Source organism: Ambystoma mexicanum, chromosome 2p, assembly GCF_040938575.1.
Source record: "Ambystoma mexicanum isolate Mex_15411 chromosome 2p, UKY_AmexF1_1, whole genome shotgun sequence".
NCBI lineage: Eukaryota > Metazoa > Chordata > Amphibia > Caudata > Ambystomatidae > Ambystoma > Ambystoma mexicanum.
Window position 1 is genome coordinate 885353473 of NC_090923.1, and position 23431 is coordinate 885376903.

At 44.1% G+C, this 23431-nt stretch overlaps 1 protein-coding gene and 1 non-coding gene across 2 annotated transcripts in view; both read left to right on the forward strand.

Annotated features, from left to right (window-relative positions):
* Positions 1 to 23431, forward strand: part of PRKD2 (protein kinase D2) — a 704913-nt gene that overhangs the window by 9856 nt on the left and 671626 nt on the right. The gene's annotated exons all lie outside the window — the stretch shown is intronic.
* On the forward strand, positions 17888 to 17994 carry LOC138568094 (U6 spliceosomal RNA). Its single transcript, XR_011302467.1, has one exon. It is a non-coding gene; the product is annotated as a U6 spliceosomal RNA (small nuclear RNA).

The following is a 23431-nucleotide window of genomic DNA, read 5'->3' on the forward strand; positions in this document are numbered from 1 at the left end:
TGGAAAATGTATGGCCATGTTTAATCCTTCAATATTACCAAGCAGAATCAACACATCCAAGTATAAACGTAACCCTAATAATACAAAACCGCATAACTATAGCAGGTACATTTATTTCAAAAGAACACATCTTTACAGTGGTTCCTCCTTGTGATGGGCATTCCCAGGTGGAACCGCTAACTCTGTGCCCTAATGATTTTACAGCGGTGAGGTCCCCCCTATGCTGTCGCAAACCTCCCCGCCATACCCTATGTTTGGGGGATCCCAGGAGGCACTCTTCTCTTGTCTGACACCTTCTGCTTTTTGGCACCAACTTCCCACTCTAACTATCTATCCAGCGATCCCAGTGAGAGGCAGACCATGCCCTCGCCACTGCACCTAACTGGCCTCTGGGTCCCCCCGGAGGGGCAAATCACTGACCATATGGTCCACCCCCGCCTGCCACAGTACCTTTGACTAACAAGTCGGGGGGAACCCCCCCCCCTCGCTTGGGCTGTGCGTATCACAGCCAAAAAGCTTTCAGTGCAAATCTGTTCCTTCTATGCACAGTCGACCTCCTGCTAAATGGGCTCGCTCATTGTTTAATTTTCTTGCAGAGATGTTTAGGGGCCTTGCTGACCCCGGGACTCCCGATATTGTCCTTGGGATGATTTGAGACCAGGCGATCACTGTCTGTGGGCAAAAGATGCCAAACCATCCAAACAGGGAGACCATTGCCAGTTCCTTCTGCCCCGTTGACATGAGGTCATTTCCACCTAGGTGCAGTACCACCAAATCCGTCCCGGGCAGGCGATGTTTCACCTTGTGTTCTGCCATAATGCTGGGCACCTGGCCTATTCGCATGCCCTCCTTTCCAATCCAGTGTATCGCCGCCTCTGTGTCTCTGTGCACCCTATGTTGATCCCTCACTCTCCTTTCTATCTGCCTTATGAATGAGTGACCAATCACCCACACCACCCACGTTGGCACCTCTATGGATAACAGAAGATAAGGACATGTTCTGCACAGTAAAACAGAAACCATCCTTTCGTCCGCAGCATTGATGTTGCTCCTTACCCTCTCTCATTCCTCTTCATATCTTCCTAGCCACCGCACTCCCCTTGCCCTTAACAGGCCAAGTGATGCCTTAGGTACCCCTTGTAGACCCCAGACTTACATCTCCCTAGCTTCATGATGTCCGCCTCTTGCATTCTGTGCCCTGCCGCAGTATTGGCTGCACCTATTTGGAAGGAGTGAGGGGCAAACCCTAGCACTCCCAGCTCTGCTGCCAAAATACACCTCTGAAATAATCACCCTGGCACACCTCGAAGCACTTTTAAGCACACTGTTTACTGCTTGGAACGCTCTTCGGACCGCTTCTACAGTGTAAGGACTTCTCGTTTGGATCAACTGCAGCCGTCATTTAACACTGCGGACCGCCGCACAAGAAGAGGACGTCCGCCCGCGTAACACGGAAGTTGCCTGACTTAGCCTGTGATTGGAATGGTGTCTTTGGTCCCGCCCCTTGGCTGTCCCTCCCAGTAACCACATATACCCAGGGTGCAGCGCACCTCAAAGCCCTTTTAAGCACACTGTCTACTGTTTGGAACGCTCTTCGGACCGCTTCTACAGTGTGAGGACTTCTCGTTTGGATCAACTGCAGCCGTCATTTAACACTGCGGACCGCCGCCCAAGAAGAGGATGTCTGCCCGTGTAACACGGAAGTTGCCTGACTTAGGTGATTTTCGACTTTGTTCCTCTCTTCTCTTTCACTGTTACGGACTGAACAGACTGAACTACATTTCAGATACAAGCACCTATAGCAACCTTTGTTTTTCGTGTTTAAACATTCTCTCTCTGTTTTCTGAATTGTAGATAGCCTGTGATTGGAGTGGTGTCTTTGGTCCCGCCCCTTCGCTGTCCCGCCCAGTAACCACATATACCCAGGGTGCAGCGCACCTCGAAGCACTTTTAAGCAAGCTGTTTACTGTTAACTGAACGGTGTGTGGGGAACGGGGAGTTTGGAAGTGTGGATGTTGGTAGGCAAGGCAGTAAGGTATAAGAGGTTAGAATTTCTCTTGTTCGGTGTTGCACTTGTGTTTTGAAAGGTAAAGCCTAGATTCAGTCATACACACTTTTACCGGAAATTTACGATTTACATTATTTTGACTGTTGGTAACAACTGTCCCTTGGTATACTGCTATACTTTATCATGAAAGGTAAAACATCTAAGTCTCTTAGTACGATGAAAGACCCTCGTGCAGACTTTTTTACTGCAGTATCAACGCGCAGAGCAAGCCTAGCATGAGCGCCACTTTACTTCTCCCACTGCAATTTATTGAAGAGGAGGAGCTGTTACAATGCGCTCAAAAATGTTCTAACCAGCTAAAAATAGATGCGGACCTCCCGAACAATTTTGTGGATTCGAACGAATGTTCGCAATCCCTTTATGCTGAAGACCTGGTACAAAAAGACACGTTAAAATGCCTATGGGGTGAAATGACGAAGACCCAGGGGGATTTATGCATGGGTAACCAATCGTTTGATGACGCAGTGTTTTCAAAACTGCTGATATAGATGCTTTCCAATTAGATAACAACTTAGTTTCCCCTGATAAGGTGATGGGAATTACGTCTAACGACACCGTAGTTGACAATTCAAGCAACACGGATATATGTACCTTGATGGGCATCTTTAACAGACTGATCCTTAGTGAGCTAAGACGGCAAACGGAGCTTCTAGTGACAGTTAACACTTCTGTGCAACAGGTTCCATTGAAAGTTAATGAAATGATCCTTTCGCTGTCTCCCAACATGCCAACTTTAGCTAAAAATTATGGTATAGCATTGTATGATAAAGATGTTGCTGTTCCAAAAGACCCATTAACCTCTAAAAAGATATATTCTAAAGACGCAATCACGATTGAAGACTTGCAGGATCAGGCTAATTTGTCTGACATAAAAAATTATGACACAGAGGTTTCGATAGTGATTAAAGAACAACAACCTTCTCTATTGAGTGAAGGAATACCCAACCTCTCTAATTTAAATTTTAAAAAAGGCAAACAGAGAGAAGCGCAACAAAAAAATCAAAACCAAAAGAAAAATCTGTGTAAAACATCTCGAAAATATCTAAGAGATGTTACCTTTAACAATATGATTGATGAAGATAAAGATGGGATGGCTGAAACCAATGATATAAGAAAAGCAGCCGTCCCCTCCGATGCTAGTGAAGATGGGAAAAGCTATAAAACGACCAAACCCGTGATGCAATTGATTCGGGAAGGTTACTATGATGCTGAAAACTCAATTTCTTACGCAATGAAAAAAAAAATGAAGTGACAGACATTGCCTCTCAGCTGTCATCTCTAAAATCCATTCTGGTTGATATGTTTGAGATTTTTAAAGCAAACTCCATGATTACTGTAGGTATGTCTACCTAAAAAAAAAAATGGCTGAGACAGTAATTAAAGAACCAGTTATCTGCAAAGGGGTATTAGGTAAAGAGTTGACACCAGGGACACCTTGTGAGATACAACCCTTTAAACATGCCTCTTGTCAAAAAACTAAATCTACACCGCCTGTGGCGACTTCTCTGACATACGACAAACGACAGCTGAAAGGCGAAGCTCCTGTTAATACACTTTATGCTAGATGCCCTTCTCCTGTTTCTTGTGTCAGTGACTTTCCAGCTCTTGGTACTGTTCAGACGCACGAGTTGGATTCTGACAAAACACAAGTGGAAGATCTGTTAGCTGAAGAAAGAACGGATATCTATGTTTTGCAGAATGGTAATGAACATCACATTCAAGGGGATGATATGGGAAATGATGGCGAAAATATTATCAGAAAAGATGAAATAGCAACTATTGTGAAGAAAAGTTTAGAAGCTCAACTTAACAATAGAAAACATTCTGGGCAGTCTTTTTCCCCTATAAACAAGGTCCACCACAAGATTAAAAAAGGTATTCTCAAAATACCTATGAAAGGCCCGAGCTGGTAGATGATACGCAAGAACTAAAGAAACCTGCAATGATCGAATTACCCAGTCTGATTTTGACTACTTTATTTAGGGAAGAGAAACACATATCTCTGAACCGCCCGTATACTTTTCCGCTATTTGCAACCATTCCTGCATTGTCACTGATCTCATCTCCGGATATTGTTCTTGTTGATTTCATACACAAACAAAGATTGGACTATGTACGCTTGGTAATTCCTTCACCACTTGTCAGAAATTTGCTGATGAAGGAAGCGGAGACACTACAGTGTAAAGGCTTTGACATTTACCAATATGTTCCTATTGAACAAAATAATGATTCGAAATATGCCACAACTAAGTTAGTGGATAATGGAATTATAAATATCAATAAGACGAAGGTTGACAACACGGTTGATGATTGTATTGACAATCGGGAATGGAGAGGGCTGACCCTGGCCCTTAGGGAAGCTATCAACTCATTGAAGGACTTGACTAAACCGCTTTAGCAATGTTGGGAAATCTACTCTTGCATCCTGGAATTCGAGAGGTCACGTGCATCTGTTTAATAACATTGAAGTCACAGATATTTTACAGTCATTTGATTTGTTTTTTTGCAAGAAACGTGGGCTACTATGCCTCTAGTTTGGGAAGGATATGACATATGGCAATTACCCGCCACTAAAGGTTCCAAAGGTAGACAGATGGGAGGTTTACTAATTGCTTGCAAACATACTATGGAAGCAGAGAAAACTAATGTATGGTCAAGTTTGATCTCCTTTTTAGCTGTTACTTGTACTATGAAAGTGGGTAATAATATCATAGATATATGTGTTATTAACGTATACTGGAACCCTCTCAAATATACTGAAATACAGTTGACTCAAGAATTAAGCAATCTAACTGCGAAAATAGATGCTTGGCGTGGAACCTGTGTGAATGGGCTAGTTGTGATAGCTGGCGACTTAAATGCAGATTGTGATATCAACAGCATAGAGTTTGATGCGCTAATGTGCGACATAGAAGCTGTTAGTAACAAAGCTAGACCTGCCAATAGTAATGGAAAGCTAAGAGGAGCGATATGGATGAATTTTCTTGAAGTCATGGGCCTAACGAAATTGGTAAATTCTAATCATACATGGAATGCCAGAGCCTGCAGTTCGATCTTAGACTATATCTTTGTGACTGACGGCTTGGATAAATATATACCTAAACCTAATGTTGAGAAAATGTCCTCTAGCGATCATAATCTTTTGCGGATAGATATTATACACACAGAAACTACAGAATGTTTTGTAACCTATAATGAAGGTTTAATCACGAATCTTAGAGGTACCTGCATACGATGGTCCTATACAAAAACATAAAAATGTACATCTGCTTTACTAAAAGACCTTGACTATATGTCTGACGAGGAATGTCTAAATAATCTTTCAGCTATTACTTTTACCAACTATATCAATGATATCACCCTCAGTACATCTGTGAATAAGAATGTTACGAAACAGAGACTCAATCATACACATGCCTTCGATATAGAGATTTTAAATCGGAAAAAAACAACTGAGACAAGATATCTGTAGTGCAGTGAACTCAACATACACTGGTGGTGAATTGAGGCAGAAGATAAGAATTGGCAAATTACACGCAAAGTTTTAAGAGATCAATTAGACGGGGAATAAATGCTTGCTAATATTAAAGGAAAAGACATCTCTAATTTTTGGTCTATGATTAATGATATACAGTTAACCCAAAAAGAGATACTTCTGACACAGATTAGTGAAAGAACCTGGAAAGATCACTTTATTAGAATGTACGATGGAAAAGATAGTGATGACATCTCAAAACACATAAAAGATCAAGCATGGACATTAAACATTTCTGCTCTTAAAATTAGTAGTGTAATTACAAAAGCCAAAAAATCAGCTGCACCAGGACCTAACAATCTGTCTAATCAAATGTTGAAACAGATGCAGTATTGTGGGGAAATATCTTAAATATACTATTTAAAGATATACTCTTAAATAAGTTGATACCAGAGTCATGGAGAGTAGCCATTGTGATCCCCGATCTACAAGAAAGGTCCAAGAACTTCTCCAGAAAGCTATAGACCTATTGCCATCTCAGATCCTGAGTATAAGATATTTACATCCATTATATTCGAAGAACTAGAAGAATGGCTCAGTAGTTGCAACATACTAGACTGTAAACAGATAGGTTTTAGAAAAAATATAGGATCCGATTGCGGTGGACTTGTTTTGAAAAGCTTACAATCTAAAACCTTAAGGAACCAAAGATCCGCTATCTTTGTTGCCTCTATGGATCTCAGCAAAGCGTTTGACCTTGTAGATCGTCAAACATTATGGTTAATTCTGAGAGATTTATCAATTCCTAGACACCTTCTAGAAATGATCATAGAACTAGACTCTGACACAAAGATTAAAGTCAGACTGAATTCAGAGGGTAGCCTCTCATCAGAGATTGCAATTCCCAATGGCCTGAGACAAGGCTGTAAGTTAGCTGCGATTTTGTTCAATTTATATGTTTGTAAAGCGGGTAAAGAAATGTCGAATAAAGGTTTAGTATCGCCCAAATTAGGAGACCTCTCTATTGAATGGATAGCATACGCAGACTTTATTGTTGGACTGTACAAAAGTTGGCCTGCAGTGAATGATAAACGCTTTTGTTGCTTTTACTTCTGGTCTACACTTAAAAATCAATGCATCCAAAACAACAATAATACGACTAGGAAAAAGTAAGAAAAAACAATCTACCCTAACATGGCTTTGTGAAGGGAAACAAATAAAATGTCAAGTAGCATTTAAATATTTAGGATACTACTTTACTGGTAATGGTTCAAATGCAATGATTAAAAGGCAGTTAGGAGGGAAATCAGACATGATCCGGAGACAGCTGTGCAAAATAGAGGCCACATTTTGTAGATTTACTACAGTGCCTTTGGAACTAGAGAATACTGATTTTATAAAAAAAATTTAGAAAGTTTGATATGGAAAGGTGTTCTGTTCTTCATACCCAAGTGTGTACCAATTGAAGTTATCAGATATGAGTTCAGCCTCCAATCCTTGAAATCGATTATTATATGGAAGAAAATGTCATTATGGAGAAAATGTTTAGTAAATAAATCAAAGACATTGTATACTGTAGCAGGGAAAGATCAATCTAATACCTTTTGTTTGAAATTGAAATTAGTTACTGAGGAAATTTTGTGTATGTTTCAATGGAGATGCTTTTGACGAACCCTTTAAAAGTTAAAACTATTCTGAGATGTAATGATTGGCAACAGACCATAAGCATTGTTCAACAATAAAAAATGTTTAACCAAGTATATTTGTTTTGGGAACTCAACCCTGCTCTTGAAACATATTTGGAGAAATACCCTTCCCGGAACTATAGAAATACTTTTATGAGATTTCGCTTTAATGTTCTAAAAAACGGAATCTCCTTAACAACACTTGTGGTTGGTGCAGATATTGCAAAGAAGATGGTATGGAAGAAACCCTGCTACATATACTACTTTTATGTCCTGCCCTACTCAAACAATGTATAATATACTTTACACAATCTAGATGCTGAATAAATTGTTCAAACACAGAATTGCTGTGTTATCAGATACGGCACAATAGCTCTACTGTCTTAAAGATGAGTTATTGCTTTTTTGAAGAATTTTTGCAATTTATCTTGAGTATCTTAAATCAATTCAGAAGCAGCTCTGGTACGATATGACTTTTACTTGAGTTTTAATTGTTTTATTCTTGGATTTTGATATGCAATGTTGTAATTAATGATGATTACGGTTTTTATACGTTTGAATGACTTGATGATGATTTATTTGATTTAAATTTTGTATTCTTCTATCTTTGATGATCTATTTTTGTAAAGGTTTTAAACAAACCACAAACAAATAATAAAATCATGCTGAATTGCAATTTTGAGGTACTGGAACCATCCTGGTGCTCGAAAAACAGTCCTAGAGACTCCCCTCTGAGTTTGATGAAATCTCCCAGAGCCGCTACTGGACAAATTATTCTGTTCCCATTAGTGGCTCGGTCCATACAGCCCCTTTTCCCTTCTGATCCGTCTTAGATTTTCTCACACATATTTTCACCCTAAGTCCCCAAAAACGAATATCAGAGAAGGCAAGTCCCCCTGAAGTGTCTGTCTTGGCAGCCCCTACCATTTCCCCCAATCTGAATGCCTTAAAGAACGCTGTGACCAATGCAGCCCTAAATGGCACGCTCTCATAAGCATCTCTGCATGTCCCCTCTAGAGGGAGCACAATTTTTTTCCAATTTTTGAGGATCCAGCATAGGGTACAAGTCCGTTCGTCTGACCCCCATCCTCTGCCATCCAGCTAAGGCCTTTTTCACTGCAAAGTCGTAGGTGGGATTTAATACCCAGCCACAAACCTGATAGCCGCCACCTTCCTTTTTGCCATCCCTGCGGACACCGCTGTGTCATATAAATGCCCCCCCAGGAAGGCAATCCAGGTGTCTCTTTGGAATTTTTTCCCTCTCCTCTCATTCCCACAGAACTCGCAGTATTCCTGGAATGCTTTTTCATATGGTGTCTTGGTCTTCCTGGTCAGTGATCCAGTGATCAGGATTGCTAAACCAGGACACCAAAACTCCAGAGAGTGTCAGGGAGGGAGAGTGGAGGGTCATTGTTATTTCTGCCTGTGGCAACCATCCTGCATTTAAAACGAGATAATGCATAGACAGCTTTATTGACCACCCACGGGACGTGCTTGGACTGAAAATGCTCCCCCTTCCTTAAACAAATCAAATCCATATGTTTCAAAAGTCTGAGTACAATGAGACACGATGCCCTTTGATTGTTAATTGCCATTATTTTCAACATGCTATCTGACCAAAATACCACGTTTCCCCCGCAGGCCCTTGCCTCAAATTGTCAGGTCTACCACGATAGGGAATAGTTCAAAAAATGTAATGTTCCTAGTCAGACCCTTGTTGTCCCATTCTTTCAGCCACCTTCCCCAACTGGCCCCAAACCCCACACTCCCTGCGGCATCTGTGTATAGCCCAATCTTTTAGTTAGGATGTGCTTTTTCTGGCCATACCTGGAGCCCATTGAAATCCGACAGGAAACTGTCCCAAACCCTCAGATCCCCTTTAATAGAAGCAGACAATCTAGTATGGTGATGCTTCTGTGACCGGACATTGTCCCAGCTATGGCACGTGAGAATGAGCGCCCCATCAGGATAATTCTGAGAGCGAAGTTGAGTTGTCCCACGAGGCGTTGCAGATGAGCCAAGGTCACTTTTTTGGACTATATGCATATTTGCACTAATTCTCGGAATTCTGCCACCTTCCCAGCCGGAAGGTGGCATGTTCCCTGTCCTGAATCAATTTCGAACCCAAAAATGTGAAAATGGTCATCGGACTCTCTTTTTTCCTGCGCAAATGGCATCCCCAGCTTCTTTGTTATTCTTTGAAAATCCCCCAATGTGTCTGCGCACTGCCAAGATGGAGGAGCACCTAAAAAGAGGAAGTCATCCAGGTAGTGCACCACTCTCAGCCCCTTCAGTTGCCTCTTCGTGACCCATTCTAAGAATGAGCTAAATGCCTCAAAGTAGCTGCATGTAATAGAGCACCCCATTGGCATTCATATGTCGAAGTAAAACTTTCCCTCTGCCTGAAACCCACTAGTCGGCTGGGTGGGCCTGCAGCAGTTTAAATACTGACTTAATATCTGCTTTTGCCGGCAATGCCCCCTTACCCAGCTCCTTAAGCTGGCTCTGAGGATGCATACTTTACAGAGCATATTTCCTCATTGATTGCATCATTTACAGAGGCCCCTTTTAGAAAAGACCAATTGTGAATCGTCCTGAACTTCCCTTGCTCTTTTATGAGCACAGTGCCCACTGGGGAGTAAACAAACAAAGGGAACGGGTGTGTGCAAAAGGCCCCCCTGTTCTCCCCAATCCCTTTTCCTAGGCAATGTTTTCCATCAGTGCTGCATTGTTGCTTGCTACTAATGACTGGTTCTTTGGCACCAGCCCCTTTACTGGAATGGGAAACCCCCCTCAGAGAAGCCCCCACTAGCAATTGTGCCTCTGTTTTTCTGGGTTCACTGTTTGCCCATAATCGTAGTATATCCACCCTTCTTGGTGTAGGCAATAGGGGCGTGTGTGCTGGTCTCTTACTCGTTCTTTTTGTACTCTCTGTCCTTAGTTCTCTTATTGCATCTCTGTTCCGGGTGACCTGGTAACCTGCAGCATGAGCATGGATGCATAAACCTGCATGCTGTCCTGGCGCATATTTTAGTTTTGAATGCCCAACATGTTACTTTTTATCCCCCCCCTTGTGGGGGAGGGGTCCAAAAGGACTGTCCCTGCCTTGATGCCCAAGCCCCTTGTGACCAGGCCACCTGACACCCCCACACGCCCTGTTGTTGACGAACCATGGTGCAACTGGCCCATGGCCCATAGCCCTAGTTCCCCAGTCCAGCTGAATACTCCCCGTCTTGGAGGTCCTGAACCTCTTGTCATAGTTTAGCCAGGCGCCAAATGCACATTTTCGATACATGGACATTATTAGGGGCAGATATAATAACCTTTGCTGTAACTCCGGTATTGTTCTATTACTGATGCAAATATCGCGAACCCGGTTTTCCTTTTCACAATGATCTTTCAACCTGCATATTTTTCTCTTTTCCTTCCCTCACTTTTTCTGATAGTGTAATTCAGCAATGAAAATATATTTACAAATGTACCTTTCCAAATCTTCTGCCTTAATTCCACTGATATGTGCCAAGTGTGCATACCTGAAGGGTTACTGATGGGGACCACTGGTGCCCTTGCATTTCCCACAGAAGTGCCTGCTGCCAGAATACCTGTAATACCTTGTGTACCACCTGTCTGGCCTGTCATGCTCGGTGGTGGTCCCATGTCCTGAGCCATCCCCCCCCCCATTGTTATATATTGTCGGGTTATGCGTCCCTGCTGTACTCGCCAGTCCTGTGCCTGGCACCCCCAGAGGGGGCATCCCCTGTATGGGGACCGTGGCTACTCCCGGTTTCCTCCCCGCATCCTGTTGGCTGGTCCACCGTCCCCCTTCCAGACTGATGCTCCCAGGCCCTGATGCCCATTGCCCTGCTGTGGATCCACTACTTCCTGCACCCATGGACCATTGCCCCCTCAACATCTCCAGAGTTCCCCCATTCCCTGCTTGACTTGTGTGCTGGGCCCGGATCCATGTGCTCAAGTCTGCCCTTGCTGGCTCACCTGCATTGATCTGGACAAGTACACGTTGCTGGTGAGGCCACCTGGTACGTGCCTGCAGTCCGGCTGCACTGGAGCTTGCTGACCCCCCCCCCCCAATCTGGGCATCCCTTCCCATTGCCTGTGCCCCCTGTCCCCACAATGCTGGGTGAGTGGCAACTCCTGTGTCACTACTGCCCCCATGTCACATGCTACTGCGTTTACGGTGCCCCATGTGGGACCAACTGTGGTTGTGCTCCCCTCAGCTGAACTCGCTGCCACTTGCCCCCCTGTCAGTAGCTAGCCTGTGCTAGGCACCACCACTTCTTCCCTGGCTGTCTTTGTGCCTTTCCATTTCTTTGCGGGTGGAAATGCGGCCCTTGGGGCTACATTCTTCCTCCTGGCTCAGCTTTCAACCCTCTCGCCCTCCTCTGCTCTATGTTGCTGCCCCACCGGGTTTCCGGTGTCTTCCCCATTCAGCTTTGCCATTACTGAGTCAATCCTGTAATAGGGCAAACGGTGCTGCCACTATGCTTGGGTGCATCCTGCCCTTTATTATGCCCCACTCCTTCCTTGTGTTATCCCAAATGCCTCCTTCAACGCCCTTTCCTCAGAACCTTTGTGCTTCCGTCCCCAATACCTTCCCTTTGCTGCTTTACTTGCCTGCACTAATCGTGCCGGTATTTGCTACCGCTATGAACGTGTGCGCTCTTCCGTCTGCACGCTGTATCTCTTAAAATCTTTTTCACCCAGGCGGACTACTATATGTGCGCCTTTTACAATGCAACTTCACCCTGCAATTCTTAAAACCTATTTCACCCAGGCGGCCTGCTCTTATGAATTTGAACAATCCTTTTTCTGAATACAATTACACTAGTACAATTCCCAACAGTCTTCCACTTGCACTCGTAACATTTCCTGCTCACTGTCTCTCCCTGCCCCATTGCGTCCCGCGATCCGGTCAAAACACTCCACTCGCCGCACACACTCTGCCCCCTCAAACACAATGCCCGACCCCGTGAGTCTGCAACACAGAGAGAGCCTGCCAAACACCCACCTCCTTACCTGCACTTGCAGAGTCCAGCGAGCCCAGGCCTGAAAAATAGATCTTCCAGTGGGCCCCGGTGGTAGAAGGCCCCGAGGCATAAGGTGGGAGGAGGGCATGTAGGAAGGAAGGGATTCCCCTACAAAGAAATGGGGCGCAACCCAAAAAGGCTCATTTCCTTGGCACCAAGGTGTGAAGGGAGGCACACGAGAGGGAAAAGACAAAGGCGACCCAGACTACTAGGTGCCCAGGTCTGGCTAAGGTGGCTGGGACAGCTAACACGCACCTGATAAATAGGTGGTCCTGGCCCCTGACAGCTAAGATCTAAGGACCCCTCCCATCCAGACGGAAAGGAGGTCATCGATCCAGGGGCATAGGAGATCTATAAAATCTGGGGGGGACAGGTAACACCTTGGGAGTTTTTCTTTTTTATTTGTTTTTTTAGTCAAAGAACTAGACTTTTCACAAAATTAAAATAGCAGTACGTATTAAATCGCATATATCATCACTGTATAAAACAAGAGAAAAGAAAAAAAGAAAACGTAAGAAAATTAAGAAAAAGAAAAACAGTTCAGTCAGAGTACAGAATTCAATTGCCCCAACTAAAAACTTACAACCACACAATATTGTCAACATGGTTACATATATGTATGTGCGTGGGTAGCTCAACTCCATTTGCTAACAAGGACACACAACATTCTAGTCTTCCTGTTTTATTGTCAAACATGTTTCGTTCGCACGATTATCGTCAACCGTGATCGCCGGATAGACTGGTGGAGGGCGTGTGACATGTCGTATCATATTTGTACATTAAATGCTTGGTACACGCTGCATGAATGGTGGCGAGTTGCCGCCATGTCTGGCAAGTAAGGTTAACACTGGGCTTGCTTAGTGACGTGGCCTAGTCACAACAAAGAGCCCTTGTCAGCAAGCACACTATCCTGTCCTGGATTTGGTTTTTACTTTAGTGTTTCTAAATCAAAGTAAGGCAAAAAAACGACAACTCACCGAATGCAATGAAAGAATAAATAAAATGCACAGAACTAGCGTAGGTGTACCCATTGACGTCATAGTCGCCACCAGGTAATCTTATGCACCTGTAGCTCCCACCAAAAAATGGTGCCCCTCCTGTTAAAGGAACTTCTTCAAATACTTGATCTACCAAGCACACCTTCAAGCCTCAATCTCCCAGAGCCAATAACCATGTCTAACCGAATGGTGTAAGCGCTAACAATCAGTTTACCGCCGGGGCAAACAGCAGCACTGTACACTCCAAAAAAGAATAGAGACATACATGCTATATGACACTGTGTGGAGGCGGGGGGAGTGCCCACAACTGCTTAATAACCAGGGAGCAATAATTCAAGTTGCAAGGTACTAGCCAGCCATAAAAAAGTGACTTGCCAACGCAATTCTATATATACACATGACAAAACACATAATTTCTTATTGTCCAAGTGTCAAATCTCACTAAGCAATGGCTAGTGGAGAGTACACGTTGTACACCGTTAATAGCTATAATTTGCAAAAAGATGAGAATATTGTGCTGTACCATGACCCAGCAGCAGTTAGCCAGCCATGCCCATGCAACGAGGGCATCAACATTCTTGCAAACATGCTACTTAAAACCACTGTAAGAAGCAGCAAAAGCATGGAGGCCTAATGTCAATTACTGCCTAAAAAACATTTGAGCAGCAGTCACAACTTAACATTTATCCCTGGAACAACTGAAAAAGCTTTATTAAGCTCTCCACCTTCTGCCATGTGCGAAGTTGAATTTATAACATGAAGGCACTGGGCAGCAGGCAGAGCTCCACATTTGCTAGTAATGGTACAGCACAAAGTAAAGTGGCTGCATCTTACTGCTATCTACAACAAAGATCGTTCTACTTCTTGCACCCATGCCAGGTCTCATCTCATTGGCGATTAATTGTACCTGAGTCTGCACAGTGATTACCAGCTACAAAGAGTCCATGCTGTGGATCAGCATTGCCAGCTTCACCTCCATACTGACCACTCTCACAAAGTGATCTCCAGGTTGTTATGCATGCTTGTTGAATACTGCAGCACATACCCTTTCTGACCACCAATTCCAAATATGTCTCCTTTCCCCTTTTGGTCATGGTGCATGCCTGGTCCCTCAACCTGGCATGCGCCAGGTCTCAATGTGTTTCCGTAATCCACCTAGGTGTCACCTAGAAACCTGCAATGCTGCCCTATCTCTCTATTGCACGGCAGCTTTGCTTTCCTCCTAGGATCCCAGCAATTGGGGTGGCAGGGATGTTGCTCCTTCACCTGCCAGCCTTTGGGCATTGCATGCCCCCCATGGCCACCTTCGAGACTCCACCACAGCTGTATCACAAGCAAGGGCATGTTCCTCCAAATCCACTTGTCCTATGTGGCAGCCAGCAAGCCTGGGGCCGTTCAGTAGTGGAGTGCAGCGTTTTTGTCATCCCATCCAGGTTGTTTTTTTTGTTGAAAGTATTCAGTTTCAACTGAAGAAAAAAACAGTTTATGTTGAGGTTCACTGAGGAAAACCTAGCTCCAAAACCAACATAAATGCTGAAAATGCTTTGAAAATGTCATCATTCAAGGTCCAGCCTCTAAACGCAAGGCAGGATCAAAATGTATTGAAAGATTCAGTGGGGGAATAGAACAGCTCCAGAGCAAGAACTAGTGCTCAAAATGCATTCAAAGAGTCATCAGTGACAAACTAGCCTTTAGATGTATAGGAGGAGAGAGGGACAACCTAGCTCAGAAAAACACATACACGCTCAAAATGCATTGAAAATGTCATTCATGTAACATATTTCTACGTTTATAAAAGATGGCTTGCAAAGTACACAAACCATAGTAAGGTACGCACACAAATATATAACATTAATATATGTTTGTGTGCATACCCTACGGTTTGCCTAGTTTTCAGGCCATCTTTTTTAAACATTTCAGGTTTATAAAAGATGGCTTTGAAAGTACACAATTCAAGCCATCTTTTATAAAGCTTTGACTACGGCCAAAATTGTCCGTCGGCAAAGCTTTATAAAAGATGGCTTGAAATGTGTACTTTCAAAGCCATCTTTTATAAACCTCGAAATATGTCGAGGAATCCCCAGGTTCGCCGAGGGTTAAAGGCACCTCGGCGACCTGGGGAAACAAAGGGACAGTAACTGCCTCTGGTGACTTCTCGCGCGAGGGGTCACCAGATGCAGTTACTATGACTGACAGAAGTGGCAGCCAGTCACAGCGTCGCTGTGGCTGGCTGCCACTTCTGTCAGCTTGCCTGACTTCATTGCAGGCGCATCTCCCGTCGCGGCTGCGGACGCGACGGGATAATGCATCCCACCAATTTTGCGGTAGGACGGGGGCCCTGGCAGGGCCCCGGCTCAGTCCCACTTTTTGGAGACTGCCGGGGCCCAGCCCCGGCAGGCCCCGGCCCACTTTAAGCACTGCCTGTATTACGAAGCAGGAGGAAGACCCTTTTTGTAGGAGGACAGCATGAAGCATGCCGAATTACTGCAAACTTGTCAGTTTCTCAATTGCTAATTTTCTTTTGCATAACTAGCAGCTCTAAAATACTCAGTATACACATCACAAGCTGCAAACCAATCAGTACCCTGCACGGGGCACAATGAGAGATGGATCAGAGCAGGCAAGTCTTGCAACCTGAATTCATGAATGTCGTTTTTTGGGAGAATGAAGAAAGGGAGCAGAACAAGCACATGTGCGGTTTTGTAGGCAGCACAACACGAAGCTGTCCAAAAGACTATCGCTTACGGAATTGATGAGCAAGTTTACCAACCATAAGAACAGTACCCTGAAATACAACATGAGTCAAGTTTTAACTACAAACCCAGTACCCTGAACACAGGGCACAACAAGGCCTCCCAAGAAATCATCCACAACACCGCAAACACCTCCACCAAGAGATGCACATGTGGCAAGGAGGCATGTTAGCCAGGACAAAGTAACTATAGAGAAAGCTATCCAGAGAAAGACAGTCGAACACGCCGGGGGCAAAAAGGAGCACTCGGATGCCAGAGGTTGCGATAAAAAGTATTCTTGCGGAATGCAACAAAAAGAAGGTGGTGGTTGACCATTAGGTGCAGCAATCGCACAAGCCAATGTGCACCAGTCACCTGCTACAGTGGTACGTGTTATGCGGTTCAAGAAGAGGATCTGAAGCAATAATGAGCACATAGCAGCTACAACAACCGCAGCAAGAAACTAAGCATGTTGAAATGCTTCCCCAGATATTTAAGGGGAGCAGAAGCACAAATGTATATCAGCCAGACAACAGACGGCTAATAAAGGGATAACCCATCCACTTAGCTATCCGAACGGAGCATGGCAAACTATTTGTGTATACAGAATAAACAGAGCCCTGAAAATGGGGCTTGAAACACGGCAATTCCCACAACACAAGGAGAACCTGTACATGGGGGACCCAGTTGCAGCCACACTCCATAAGGAGTTCAACAAAATTAGGTCGCAAGCACAGAATGGGGTGACGCCAATCCAGCAAAGTAGCACAGAAACAGACGGGACATCGGGCAGCTAGTGGTAAGGAGCCATGAGAAGAAGGGTAGACGGCGCCAAAACGCCAAAGACAAGGTAAGCAAGAGGGTGTCCAGTCAACTGGTCGACAACAAACTGGTCGACTGCAATTTGGTCGACACCATTTGGTCGAATGCCAAATGGTCGAATTTTTTTTTTTTTTATATATATGTTTTGTGGGTTTTCGTGTGGGGAAAAAAAAAAAAAGAAAAAAAAGGGGGTTAGAGGGGGGGGGGGGGGGATGTAGGACCCCGCCAAAAAAAACCAAAAAATGGGTAAAAAAAAAAAAAAATTCGACCATTTGGCATTCGACCAAATGGTGTCGACCAATTGTCCTGTCGACCAAATGTTTTCGACCATTTGACTGGTAACCAAGCAAGAGAGCACCCAGGGGGGAAATAGAAGGCACACAGTGTGCAAAATGCTGACGGCTCTATAGCCAGCCTGGGGCCCAAAAAAGCACACTCTCAGGCAGACAAAAACCTTCCTGAGATCTGAAACAAACTACTAGAAAGGATAGACAACTGAACAGTCGGGTAACACAGCGAGCAGAGAGCTCGTTTTTTCACATCCGCTCAGAGACTACAGATCCAAGTTCCGATCCTGGCAGAGCCAAACGCAGCCCACCATCCTTACAAGGTCGAGATATGTCCATCACATACTTAGGGGTGGAAAAAGCAGGCTCAGAGGCTTCATAAGAGGTCCGCCCACATGCTAGATAAAGGCAAAACCATTGGCTTTTGACACTCCGAGTGGCGCACCCACTAAACAGATGGCTGCGCACAAGATAACTTGGGCGAGGGCAAATGGTCAGAAGAGGGCACAAGAAGGTACCGTGGTGATAACAAGCATCAATGGGCCATACCTGGGACCGGGGGGGACTTGAAAACCCCCACAGAAATATAGGGGCTAAACGAAGAACCGATGTCGAACACAAGTGGCAGGCCAGTGAGGCACAGAGCTGACCCATGTAAGATCATACACAAACCCACAACCCAATTCTGGAATAAAACTCCCACGCATGGGAGGGTCATCCATGGACACAAGGTAAATAAAGTTTTACTAGGGCCAAGAACCAGTATTAACCCAAGGTGCTCGCATCAGCAGCACACATACTAAAATGAGAACGGAAAAGAAAAGATTAGAATAACCCCAAAGCATGGATGCCACACAAAACCGAGAAGCGTTCCAGAAGGTGGGAGTTCCCGCAGCGTGCTGCATGAGTTACATGGGATGGTGAACAGTGTTTTTTTCTTTTTTTTTTTTTCTTTCAGTTTTCAGAGCGCGGCAAGGGCAACAGAGTGTTGATCCACTCAAGGAAAACAAAGGCGTACTGGTTCATTTCAGCTAATTAAAACAGAGCCCCAGTTACGAGCGTATCCAGTCGACAGGGTTAAGAAGCAGACACATCAGCGCAGCAAATTAGGACAAACAAGCAATACTGGGACCAGCATAAAAGGCCAAAGCTCGCCACAACAGGCAGCCAAACTAGCAGCAGGGGCGAGATATCGCTACCGAACATAGACAACATCCCGCCAAACTGTTTCAGACCAGAAAAGAAGGGGAAAACAAAAAGGGTGAAGAATAACGGTAGGTTTAAGCACAAGGATGGGCCATAACATATGAACGCCCCACCAACTCATTTCACTTACCGACACATGCATAGTTAAACACGCACTCGTAAAGGAGACAAATCACAGACAACAGCAGGTCATATTACATAGAATATTAGAAAACGGGGCAGCACAGCTCACAAGGCAGCAACAAATATTCAGAGGAAATACGAGTAAGAAAAAATTAAGGCAAACAAGAGGCCAACGCTGGAGGGCCAGGGCCAAAGAGCTGAAAGTAGCACTAAACCTGAAAACGGTTTTAAAAAATAAAAAGCAGTGGTAAAACACCACGCAGCACAATATAACGGGCCAATGCCGGAGGGCAGGGGCCAAGAAGCGGCAAATAGCACGATATCTGAAAACGGGTTGAAAAATGAAGTCGGCTGGTAGCAGTAATACTAGAAACTAGGGTAGCACGCTGGGCCTCCCAAAAGAGCAGTTGCAAACGCTAGCATAATGCGTGAAGCAAATTAATAAAAATATTAAGCCAGCCCACAGCCAATACAGTGTAAAAAACCTACAAGCACAGCAGAAGGGCCAGAAGGCCTCTTTGGGGGGGCCATATGTAAGTACTGCAGCAAGTATATGAAATAGAAGTGGGCTCAGAACCGGTAATACCAGAAACAGTCAGAGCAGGAACCACCCAACCCAAGGGGAAGACCAGGGTTAATTTATCTTAAACAAACTGGAGTTGTTAGTTTTACTAAAAAGAAACAAGCTAGGCAGCTGTGCAAGGGCAAATAAGAGGCAAACACATGATATATGGCCACACATAACTTTCCATGTCATTTCATTGCGGGATGTTTTTTTCGCAGTGTTTTTTACAGCAATTTTTTTAAAAACTTTTTTTTTATTAAAGGAGAGTTCCGGGACTTTTTTTTATTGTCCCTACGGTTCGGCCATGTGTTTTTAAGCATAACTCGGTAGATCGTAGAAAACTTTCCTATGGACCTTACCCGACTTTTCGTCCATTAACGCACTCGAAATCAGCCGCCATTTTCTGATAATCCTATCACTTGCCGCATCGCCCTGGCTCACCTGCTTTTGCGGCACTAAATCAAATCCCCCGCCCCTGAAACAGACTTTATCAAAACATTCATATTCCCCGCCTCTATCCGTGACGTGACTGTGCTGCGTAGGCAAACGCGCCCAGGCGTCTTCTACGCGACTCCACACAGAACCCGGAAATCAACACAGATCAGCTCACACAACACAGCGCGCCACAATTCGCAATATGAAACTGTACTTTTAAATCAAACCGCAAGATTGTAAATTTGGTAAAGTACATTTATTTGACATCAAATGTTTAGAGAATATTCAGCGATTTTCATTTTTATTTGCTCTCGATCCAAAATAGTTCGTTTTGAGGCACGCGATGTTCCTTTGCTGTACACAGGGTCTTCGATCATCTCACAATACAGCGCCACAATTCGGAATATGAAACTGTGGTTTAAAAGCAAACTGCAAGATTGTACATTTGGCAAAGTACATTTATTGGACATCAAATGTTTATAGAATATTCAGCGATTTTCATTTTTATTTGCTCTCGATCCAAAATAGTTCGTCTTGAGGCAAGCGATGTTCGTGTGCAGTAAACAGGGTGTTGGTTTACGATAAAATAAGCTCTTCGGTCGCACTGATAATCGCATGGCTGTTCCAACAACGAGGCACTAGCCCACCACAACGGTCTGTATGTTGCATCTAGCCGTTAGTACCGCGTAAGGGCATACTTGTACTTGGCGATCGTCCCATAAAATGGTCAGGGTGGTAACGTTGTTCACGCGGAGAAGCAACTGGCGGTTAAAAAAGCCGTCCGCCGGTGTCTGGTACTCGTGACACATGCAGTAATGCATGATGTACCTGTTTGAAAAACATAAACAATGAAATTAGTCTCACCATCAGATCTTTATTAAAATTATTCATTTTATATATTCGGTCGGGAAATTATTTCATAGCTAGGACAGTGCAACTGGGTTTTAAACGTCAAGGGATGGCTGTAGGATACTGAGACAGTCCCTCAGTGCAGGGGTTGACAGGGAGTGCAGGTGGAGAGTGGAAGGGCCCAGGACCGAGATCGCAGACAGTGGACCAGTTGTAGCAGGGGAGAGGGAGAGAGAAAGCAGAAGCAAAGGTTTTGAGGTGCTTCCGTAAAAGTAGACGGTTCTCCCCAAGATAGTGCGCGGTACAAAACAACATGCCACATAGAACGAACAAGTACAACTTAACCCGTCTTTAGTGCTACTGTATAGTAATTAAATTGCGGTATAAACTCATCTAAAGAGTTACTTACATTATATTTGCATTTTCCATTGCGTCTGTGCGTAGGGCAGCCCCGAAATACCACTCCTTCTATGCCGACGTTATTTCTTCTAATGAACGAACATGAAATGGCTTTCGTTTCTGAAATTATATTCATTATCGTTTCTTACGTGGTCCCGGCCTGTCAAGGTCAAAATACAATAGAACCTTATACTGAGTCGTGTGCCATTCTGGCACCCGAGAAAAAATCAAAGCAGCTGACCTTCACTTTGAACGAGCACACATTCCTAGTTAGCTACATTCAGTGTAAGGCATTCTCACAGGACTTGAAATTTACACTCCATCTTTGCATTTTGTCTGCGTGCTTTGCAGCCACACAGAACCATAAATACGGAGACATTCTATATTTTTTGAAAAATGATTTATATTACTGTTTGGTTTAATTTAATGCGCAAATGAACAAGGTTGGATAGATACACATATTCAATGGGCCTGCGACATGAGGAGACTTGAGAGAACAGACAATGAAATTACAATCATTTAAACCGTGATGTGTATTTCTCAAGGAGTTCTTCTTTAGGTGGACATGGAACAGATGCAATGTTGGGTGGCAATGCAGTTGTCCCCTGCACAGGTTCGTTCACAACTCCATTTATGTGCCTATCTAGGACGTCAACAATAAGTTTCTCAATAAACTCATATTGCATATCCTCAAACACTGGTTTGATCACCCGTTGTTTACTTCTTTTAGTGAAGGCCTTATTGTAGCGAAGCGTCCCTAAAGTTCCGGTCGTCCTACTTTGTTGACGGCCAACATTATGGTTATGTGCCAAGACCGCTAAAAGAGTCCGATTTATCATGCCCTCCATGCCAAAATGCAATCGTTTTGGCCTGTACTTGAGGCACATATTGTGGAACACCTCCAAGTCTCCTGTGTGGCAGAATTCCGTGAGTCCCCTCAAAGCTTTTGTTATAGTTTTATCAAATACAATCTTTTCAATGGCTTTGTGAGTGGGTGATGAAGGAATCAACCACTTCTTCTTCCGTGCCTCCTCTGTGGACAAATGGCCATGTTCACAATTGTGGAAATGTTGGTTCGTGTTCCATCGGTGAACGTTTGTACAGTGTGGCATTACTGACCGCCATTTTTCCAGTAGAATTTCCAACGACCCTCCACATGTTTTTGAGCTCCACCAAAGATGGTTGCTGATTGACTTGGACCACTGTGAAATACCTTGCAATTCTTTTTTTTTACCTGCAGCCGACAATTTTTTATTGATTGTTTTTGCAAGATGCCAAACGTCAAATTGGTGATTTCTATTTTTGTACTGTTCTCTCATTGTCTTGGCAATTGAAACGTGTCTGTCCGTGGCTATCAGGTCGATCACCATTCCCCGCGATTGTAGTTCTTGCAATGATGCTACAAAGCCAACTTTCTCCATGGCCACTGAGGATGTACTTTGTGACACCTGCACGACCACCGAACTCACAATTTTCTTACTTTCCATGTCCTGAAAGTGGTAGGTGCAGTACTTGGCTGAAAATCCTGGGCTGTCGCACTGTCCATCACCGGCTAGCCTGAACCGTTTGCCCGCGAATGTACTATCAATAGACATTTTTTCCATTCTCCAACCTTCGCTAATGGCTGGAAATAGATAATCGGTTTGGTATTTGTAGAACTGAGTTTTCGCAATGAAATGGATTCCCACAAACTGAAAGAAAGACTCTAATTTTTTAAAACTTGAACCACTAAAAAGTGCAGCCGCTGCACAAAGTAGATTGCCTGCTGGCAGTTGTCCCAGCATAGGTTGTGCAGACCATGTGAAAGGATGATATTTTGTACAGGTGGCATGTATTTTAAGGTTAGTGCCTCGAATTGCACGAGTCACATTAATCAATGGCTCCCCACATACTTCCCCACCAACCAAATGCCCACATTTCATCCGAATAATAATATCAATCAAACAACTATCGAATACAATGAATTTGGCCTCTTTCCTTATACTGTCACTCTGCATCCCAGCTGGTTCGGCCTGTAACGTTGAGGACATGTCACTCACATGAAAGGTAGAATCTCTGATATCGTCTTCCGCTATGTTCAGTGATATTGATGGTGTTTCATTGTCGCCTACTTCATTCTCTTCCATTGCAACATCTGTTCCTTCTCCGGCGATGGGTGAATAAAACAATTTCTTCAACTTTCTCGCGGTCTTAGTTTTTGCGGGTGTGGATTCTGTGAATTGATCTCCGACTGCATCCGAACTACCAGGAGGACATTCACTATCAATGGCTGGTGGTGGTATAGCTCCGTTGTCAATCACTTCATATTCTTCCCATTGGCACGATGCTTCTCCAGTCTCAAGTCCCTGCCAAAAGGTTTGACAAGCAACATCTCTCGTTCGCTTCACTGTCTGTGTAGATCTAGTTCGTACACCCACTCGCAACTAGAGGACAGATTGGAAAAGGGGTGTTCAGTTTAAACACAACTTACAGTATTGAACTATTAACAGTGAAAAACAACATAATATAGTGACCAGGACACTAACCTTCTTTTGCTTTCTTTTCTTTGAAACTTTCTTGCCTCGAACTTCAACATCAGGACGCTGTTGCTCCGACTCGTGTGTATATGTCTCCACTTCCTCTTGCGCTGCAACGACTATGTTTTCCTGATAAGCACATCCATCACGCACTGACGCTCCATCGACTCCCTGAAACATAGAACTTTCATTAGTATGTATAATAATATCGAAAACACAAAATGTA